Source organism: Melitaea cinxia, chromosome 22 (genome assembly GCF_905220565.1).
Source record: "Melitaea cinxia chromosome 22, ilMelCinx1.1, whole genome shotgun sequence".
In the NCBI taxonomy this organism is placed as follows: domain Eukaryota; kingdom Metazoa; phylum Arthropoda; class Insecta; order Lepidoptera; family Nymphalidae; genus Melitaea; species Melitaea cinxia.
Window position 1 is genome coordinate 428,700 of NC_059415.1, and position 8,526 is coordinate 437,225.

General features: G+C 33.7%; 1 long non-coding RNA gene across 1 annotated transcript; it reads left to right on the plus strand.

Moving 5' to 3' along the window:
• The first annotated feature begins 464 nt into the window (after positions 1-464).
• LOC123664773 lies at positions 465-2,238 on the plus strand. Its single transcript, XR_006744896.1, has 2 exons — positions 465-552; positions 2,027-2,238. It is a non-coding gene; the product is annotated as an uncharacterized LOC123664773 (long non-coding RNA).
• The last annotated feature ends 6,288 nt before the right edge of the window (positions 2,239-8,526 follow it).

Consider the following 8,526-nt stretch of genomic DNA (forward strand, 5'->3'; position numbering starts at 1 on the left):
ATAAAAATCAGTTCAATTCTAAATCTGGAAGCGGAGAAAAATTAAAAAGATAGTTTTCATTAAAGTCATTGGGTAAGTATCGATTCAACTATAGTCGATTACAGAATTCATAAAGAAAGGGTTTGCACTAACTGGTGCAAATAGTGCAATTGACTCAAAGTATTTAGATGCACAATTGAAGTTTTAAACAATTAAATGCGGTGAAATAAATTTTTATTATCGATTTTTTCTTCTTCTTCATGATTAATGGCTTTCAATAGTGCCAAATGAGCACAGATGATTTCGCCAATGTCACGTAGAATGGAGAATACACGAAGGAGATTGATCGGTGCTGTCGAGGTTACAACCTATATTATCGATTGCATATTGATTTTAAAAAATCATAATTTTAATGACAGCTTTGACAGCTGACTGACATGATACTAGCCCACAGCTAAAAGCCATACAACGAAGAAATGATAATGATACTAGCCGTTTATTGTCTGCACCGGCCACCGCGCCATCTCCTCCCGTGTCCAGACACTTATTTCGTTTCGTGTTTACTGTTTTCTGGTGCGTTCTGAGTCCAGTCCTGATATTTACTTATAGTTTCAAGTTATTGATATTTGTAATGAGTTTTCAAACATCCTTCACTGAATATAATAAACATTAGTGCTTTATGAACTTAATTATCAGGTTTTTTATAAACATCTCACTTTTACAAAACGTCTAATAACTCTGCTGTCAGATAGCCAAAATACCGATAATTTTTACTGAGGGATCAATAAGCCGAAATGCATTAATTGATACCATTTTTATTTCATTTCATTTTGACCCAAGAATGTAAGGTATCCTATCAATCTCCTTTCTTTTTTTTATAACGTATTGGCACATGGTAGAATAATGAGACGACACACTTCGTTTCCTACTGATAAAACTCGAGACATTATTATTTATTATTATATTTGCTATTAGGAATCCCTTATGTCAATATACGTATCTTGTAAAATTTGAGATTACAGGTATTATAATTTCAATATTAATAAAATATTATTAGATAATATAATAGTCAAAATATTTGACCAGATTAACAGACGACTAACATAAAATTTCAATTATATTTTAAAATATTTAATTTTTTGATTTATAGTTTAACTAGCTTTTATGGTGGCTTCTTAATAATAATAATTATACGACAAAGTAATAGTACTTTTACAAATAAAATTTTATAGAAATATAGAAGCACAAATTTAAATATCAGTACAAAACGAAATTGTGGTACAAATATTATTTTTAACGAACAACGTTGACAAAAATGAAAGAACAGCGTTACGACGTTACTGTCACATCACTCGTGAGATGCTGACTGTGACGATGTATTGTTCGCGAGTTTTAACTTAGACGCAACGTGACGTTATCGATACGATATTCCAAAATAAAATTTAAATAATCATACACATTTCTTAATTCTGAGTGATTCAGAAACAATAACCAATTAGCCATAGCACCCCTAGCACCTAATAAACAATTCATAATCGTCTGAAACCTGTCTCGTTTTCTTATTTGTATTGTATGGTAACCTACCCATAGCTTTTTATGTACCTACGTGCTAAATAAAAAATTGTCAAAAGTAAAGGACAAACGAAAATTGAAAAGAAGTGATAATTTAGAGAGCTGCAAGGTTCTGCTACTTTCAACTTTTTAAGCTTTTTTAAAACTTTCAAGCGTTTATAGTATTTACATTTGTGTTAGTGTGAAGTATGCGAAGTATGTGAATCTATTACAACAAACAAAAACACACTGGAATTTTCCGATTGCTTTAGCTTGACTTGTATAGTCCATACTTATAAACGTTTTTAAATATATAATTTTATTTTTAAAATTGGTACACTTTTTTGTTAGTGAGATTATCGCATTTAAACAAACAAACTATTTCATTTTATTATATTCATATTAAAAGGGAAATAAGCGTTCGAGCTCTGCAAATACCAAAATTAAAAGCAATTCTCAAAGATTCTGTTCAGAGCATTTGTAATTATTTTTACAGTTCCATCACAACGTCGAGTCGTGTCGTATCATGATCGTGTCGTGCCCGTGTCGTGGACGTCGCAGTCGGGTGCGACCCCGAAGGACAATTTAATAAAGAAAGCTGAGCCGTTACCGCGCGCCGCACCGCACACTGCCCGCCCTAATAAAGTTTGTAAAAATATCTGCAGACACAATGTTAAGGCTCGACCACATTAAATAATTTAATTGTTATCTTTCGTCTTTTCTTTTTATAATTGCGGTCTTCCATTATTTAATAGAATAGAAGAAAAAGTGCTAACGGTTTCTGGTTAAAAAGGAATTCATACTTTTTGCAAAAAAGGGTCATATAGGTTCGTGTCCATGTATAGACAGACCTTCCTAATTTATCTAATAAAATTAACTATTTTGGTAACGATTACTTACACTGCAAAGGGTGTAAACTTGTAATTTGAGAGAAGTTAGCTAAAAATATCCGCTTGTACAACAGATCACTAGTTAAGTTTCTTTTAATAAGTTGTAATATTGTGTAATAATTAGTGTTTGTTTTCTGAATTTCTAGATTTTTGACAACACTATTTTCATCCTCCTGTATTCTGTTCATCCTAGATCAATCCTACATTGTAAAGCATTTTTTGTAATTAAAAATTGAATAATTAAATTTAAATTTAACTTCATCTTGGCCTTAAGCCAGGGGTGCGGTCTCATAGAGTTTTATTTGTACGTCGCCTTAACCCGCGCTCCAATATTAAATTCTGCAACCTACCCTCCCCCCGGCCCAGGAGCACCCCGCTCACCCCCAGCTACCTCCTCCTACAACACGTGCACGATTACATTATATACAAAGTTATATTAATTCGATGTGTGTTATAAATTTATTAAAAATATAATGTTACAACAGTATGAACATTTTAAAGTGGTACTTTTAGTAACACCAAACGATCACATATGACTTTACTAATGTCAAGTTAATGACAGCTTTATTCAAAAAGGCTGCAAAAACACCTTCGAATCGTCATTTTACAAATTAAAATTTTTATGATCGTAAAAGTGAAGCTACCGCCGAATCGGAATGTAAATTCTACAGGGAAGAACCGGCACAAAACGGCGCAGTTACTCTTTTTAATGAAGACAAAAGTGCTTTTAAAGCCTATTTAAATAAAGTAATTTTTGACCTTGATTTTGTAAATAGATGAGGTAGGGCACTGAAGGAATTTCCTGCTTAAAATATGGAGCAGCCCGACTGGGGTAGAACTTAGACCTTATATAATACTGTTTTCAAGCAGTATTGTGTTCCTGTTGGTAAGTAAGGTGACCAGAACTCCTGAGGGGGGGGGATTGGGGATTGGGTCAGTAACGCGCTTGCGATGCTTCTGTTGTTACAGGTTCTTATAAGCTAGGGTAACCGTTTCCATCAGGTGAGCCGTACGCTTGTTTGCCGACCTAGTTATATAATTATAAAAAAGATGAATTTGACAAAGGCTCGTAAATTGTTAGCAGAAACTTGTGACTGTTGAAGTCTTTATCTGACTGACAAACGATGATTACTCTACAGAATCTATAATCTGAATCGGTGGTAGCTTCGTTACCGACAATAATCAAAAAAATTACTAGTAATATGACAATTCGAAAGTGCATTTTTTTAAGCCTATTTGAATAAGGCTATTTTGATTTTGAAAAACTGACTCAGTACTTACAAGTTGTAAAAAAAAAACTATGGAGAAATAATATTAATCCAAAACGATATTGGTTTTTAGAAAGTGAAGAATACTTATTATTCTCATTGGTTATGTTTATCAGTCAATTACGTTAGCAGGGAGTTTATATTTAAATAGGAAAAATTGCATCAAATTTTTTTATCTGTCGAATACCGTTATAAGACAGATAAATATCTGAAATTTTATCAGTAACAGTTGAAATATACATATAGAATACTAAAACCAGTTAATCGTCGACTGTGTGAACAGGCGACATTGCTTGGACGGTCGCCAAAACATTTTTACATTGACTACGTCGTTACACGGGGGAATTATGAAAAGTGTAGATATTGTTGCTCCGTGATTTATTTCGGTTTCATGTTCTAGTTTATTTTACTGAAAACTCCTGAATACCTCATTTCTGTGCTTTAACAACTACTTTGGTATTGCGTTTGCTGGTAGAAAAATTTTAGTAAAAAAAAATATGGTTTTGTTCAATACTCGTTAAAAAAAATTCGGAGACAGAGTTAACAATGTACAGACCGACTTTTTTGCAATTCTTTTGTGTCACTTTCAGAGGAGACAATCGGCGTATTTTAGTAGGTACTCGTATCATCATTAAACACAATTTTATAATCACTGTCAAGCGCAGGCTCATATAGTAAATACAAAATACATATATATTTTTGGGTTTTTTTTTTTAATTTATTATAAGATTCATGGCTTCATGCCCGTACTTTGTTTTATGTAATTTTTTTTTTACTTAACTAAATAAGTTTTATTACTATTTTAATTTCGCTCCCTCGCTTCAACCTATCGCAGTCCACTGCTAGACACAGACCTTCCCAAGCTTGACAACATCCCAAGTTTTTGTCCAATCCTTATTCAGCCGTCAATTGCGATCTCGCGTAGACCGTCAGTCCAGCGGACCGGAGGACATCCAACACTGGGTATGTCTCTACGTCAGAACACGTCTGCTCCAACGACCATCGCTTGACCTCTGTTGCAGAACCGACCAACCCACTGCCTCTTAACCTTGCCAATTCCTTTCTAATATACGATTATATTTAATTTAATATTATTATGATCAAATTAATTGAAAGATCACCTCTGTGGCATCATACTCTTTTGAACAACAAACAAAATAACTTTTTAAAATCTTCGGCAAAAGTACAAAGAGACAGATACAAGAGGACACAGAAGCTGCTCCTTTACTGTATTAGTTAATATAGATTTAAAATGTACTTCCGAGAAGCAGCGCAGTACTTAAACCTTAAACCGGCCAAGTGTGAGACGGACTTGCGCACCGAGGGTTCCGTACAAACATTTTTTTTTAATATAATTTTATTATATGACAAGAAATTTATGCAGTTTACAATCTTTTCTTTATCTGTGCTATAAGACGTTGCATCATACCAAATTTCAAGGTTCTGAGTTAACGAGAAGTACCCTTAGTAGGTTTTAATTCCCTTGCGAGTGTCGAAAATTTGCAGCATAAACGGCTGTATCTCTTGGTAGCGTTGGTTTGGAAGTTTAATTTTTTCACACCGCCATGGTGCAGAAGGCCTGAGTATTTAATATAAATTTGAGCTCGATACCTCCACGAATTCCTGAAAAAAAAAGGGGTCTTGACAGACAGACGGACAACAAAGTGATCCTTTAAGGGTTCCGTTTTTATTTTGTTTTGAGGTACGGAACCGTAAAAAGGGATGAAGCTGCGTGAGATGCTTAGTTCTTCACAAGAACGGCACCATACGTTTCGATTGTTAACAAAAACAATAACGAGATAAAAGTGGTCTAATCCTTTAACAACGGCCAGTCTGAAGAGACAATTATACAATGATTTACTTAAAAATACAAAAAAAAAAGTTTTTCATAGTTTATAAATATCTCATTGTATTGTGACGGTACTTAAGCTAATACCTTGCCAAAATCTACCTTTTTTGTAAAATGACAATGTAATTGGGTAACATTTCATTATTAATAATACCCAAGCAATAAATTATTTTAATTTCTATATATAACATATTACTTTTAAAAAAATGAAAATAAAAATTGCTGATGGAAAGTACAGCTGGAAATATCCTGCTGGAAATATCCTGCTCAAAATCAGTCAATCGGAATTAAGTAATAATTTCATTAATATTATTTTTTTACAAATAATATACAGAAATAATGCATATATCTATCTATATATCTATATCTATACATATAGTACAATGGTAAGAAAGTCAGAATTGTACATTGAATATTTTTTTAAAGAATACTTGACGTGTGATCTACAATTGATACCGAAGCCAAAAATATAGTTTTTACAATTTTTGTCTGTTTGTCTGTTTTTCTGTTTGTCTGTATGTATGTCCGGGATAAACTCAAAAATTACTCCATGGATTTACTTCAAATTTGGCACGAATATTATTAAGAAGTTGGGTCAACATATAGGCTACATATAATCACGCTATCACCTACGGGGAACGAGCAATGAACCTTTATTTCTTCAACGCATTCTGTAACAACGTGTAATCTAACGACGCATATTTGAATGTTTTTGTTATTAACGAGAAGTCCTATAAGTATGTATTTTTTACCCTGTTCTGTATTCCTTATTCATTATTTTTTCCATCTGCTTCAGTCACAACTTAGGACTTAATTCAGCAGAATCACCATAGTCATTTATTCAAAACAGGCTGAAAATAAGCACTATTTAGAGGTCAATTTTACAAATGCAGTCTCCCTCTGTTACTGCACTTTCTGGAGATATGAAATGTAAAGAAGAAACGGGTAAATGAATGTTATTTTAAAAGGTATAATCGTAGGTATATTTGGTGCTGTATAGCGTTCACGCAGACGACGTCGCAGGCAGCAGCTAGTAAATAAATACAAATATTACACCCAGAGTTAGATGGAAATCAAACCCCAACTCCCGGAGCAGAAAGCAGGCCACTACAAACTGCGCTAACGTTAGTTAAAGCATAACTAGCTTAACAAATGATAATTGGTATTCATCAAATCACTGATGTTTCAACCCGTGCTATCGTAGTCTACTTATATATACATCAAAATTATTATATTATAAACCAGCTGACTCCGCTAACGTTATTTTGCCATATACGTAATTAACCACCTTTACCCCTCCCCCTTATATTTAGGGATATGAGAAATAGATGTTAGTCGATTCTCAGACCTACCCAATATGCACACAAAATTTCATAAAAATCGGTCCAACCGTTTCGGAGGAGTATTTTAACTAACATTGTGACACGAGAATTTTATATGTAAGATATTCATTTATATCAAGTATGTCGAAACGCATTATGTTACATTTGTGTCAAAGTGACAAAACAATTTATGAATCGTATTTAAAACTTCATATTGTGTGTTTACTTATGTACTTAAAAATCTTTAAAAATAGTTCATAACGATTAAACGGCAAGAGAGAAAGAGAGGGCAAATATAGGTACACAATTTCCATAAACCTGTCGCCTTCTTGAAAGTGAAAGGGACAAGTGATTTTTGGAATCGACGGATGGAAAGTAACTCGCAAATATATTTAAAATCAATTAGTTTTTTTGGGATTAGTTTAAGAGGCTTAAATATAGGAAAAATTGCTACCCGTATTACATAACAGCATGCTTGGTTTGTTTCACATAATATAAATCATGTATTATAATAGTTTGTCAGAAATTACAATAGAATTGAATGAGATTTTAAGTGTATTTTAAAGAAAGAAGTTCTTTTAACGTAATCCGCTTGACCCTTCCAAAATGTAGCGACTATTTCGTGGAATAATATTACTCCGTCTTTCTAAAACCAGTACATACTTCATGTAAGCTGATTAGTAACACTTATTTCTTTTTGAAGCAAACCTTTTCAATATTCAAATATTACGACGGTTATATCGACACGTTATTTATAGTTAATGAAAAGATATCTTCTGGGAACTTAAATTCTATTGAGAATAGTCGGTAAGTAATTCAAATGATATCTTTCAAAGAGATTCAAGAATCTTATTTAATAAGTTATTTTCTGTCAAAGTTAAGGTTGCTTTTCTACCTTAATACTTGTAAGTCTTAGTTTTAAATGAATTTAGGTGATCAGTAAGTGCTAAGTATATTAGACTATATAATTATGTACCTTTTTTCTTAACATATATTATCCCTCTTTTCCTTTAATTACGTACCCACCGCTCATATTTATAAAATATTTCAGTCGGCAGTTACCACAAGCATTATGTTTTTATTTTTTTTATTTTTTATTTTATTTTAGTGATACATCCACAGGCTTATTATGCCCGTGCTTTTGTTATTCCATATATATAGGTATATCTTTTTTTACAAGCATTATGTTGCTTACCGGAGGAACAGGCGAAATATATAATTTTATACTTTACAACCTTTTTTTTAGTATCGCAAGGAAACCCATTTACGGGTGATATTCAGGACGCGGTAATATCCAGAACCCCCGGGTAGGCAGTTCTTGACCGTATGTCGGCTTTAGCACTTGGGGGTGCAATACTGACCAAACCCCTGCGGGAGCCTTCAGCCGCTTTAATTGGAGGGTCCCGGATCTAAAGGCAACAGGATCCCTCCAGCGACAGGCTGGCCTCGGCGAAAAGGCCAGACTTTTCCTCCATGGGCACTGTCCGGCTCTTATACTTTACAACTTCGCCTCACTTGCGCATTGTGCTTTTCCGGCACTATATGTCATTTTCAAATCAATAGAGCATTTTATATAGAAGACGGGCAGCAGCGTCTTCGGTGCGACAAAGCCCGTACTGCGGTCACCAACCCGCCTGCCCAGCGTGGTGACTATGGGCAAAACACAT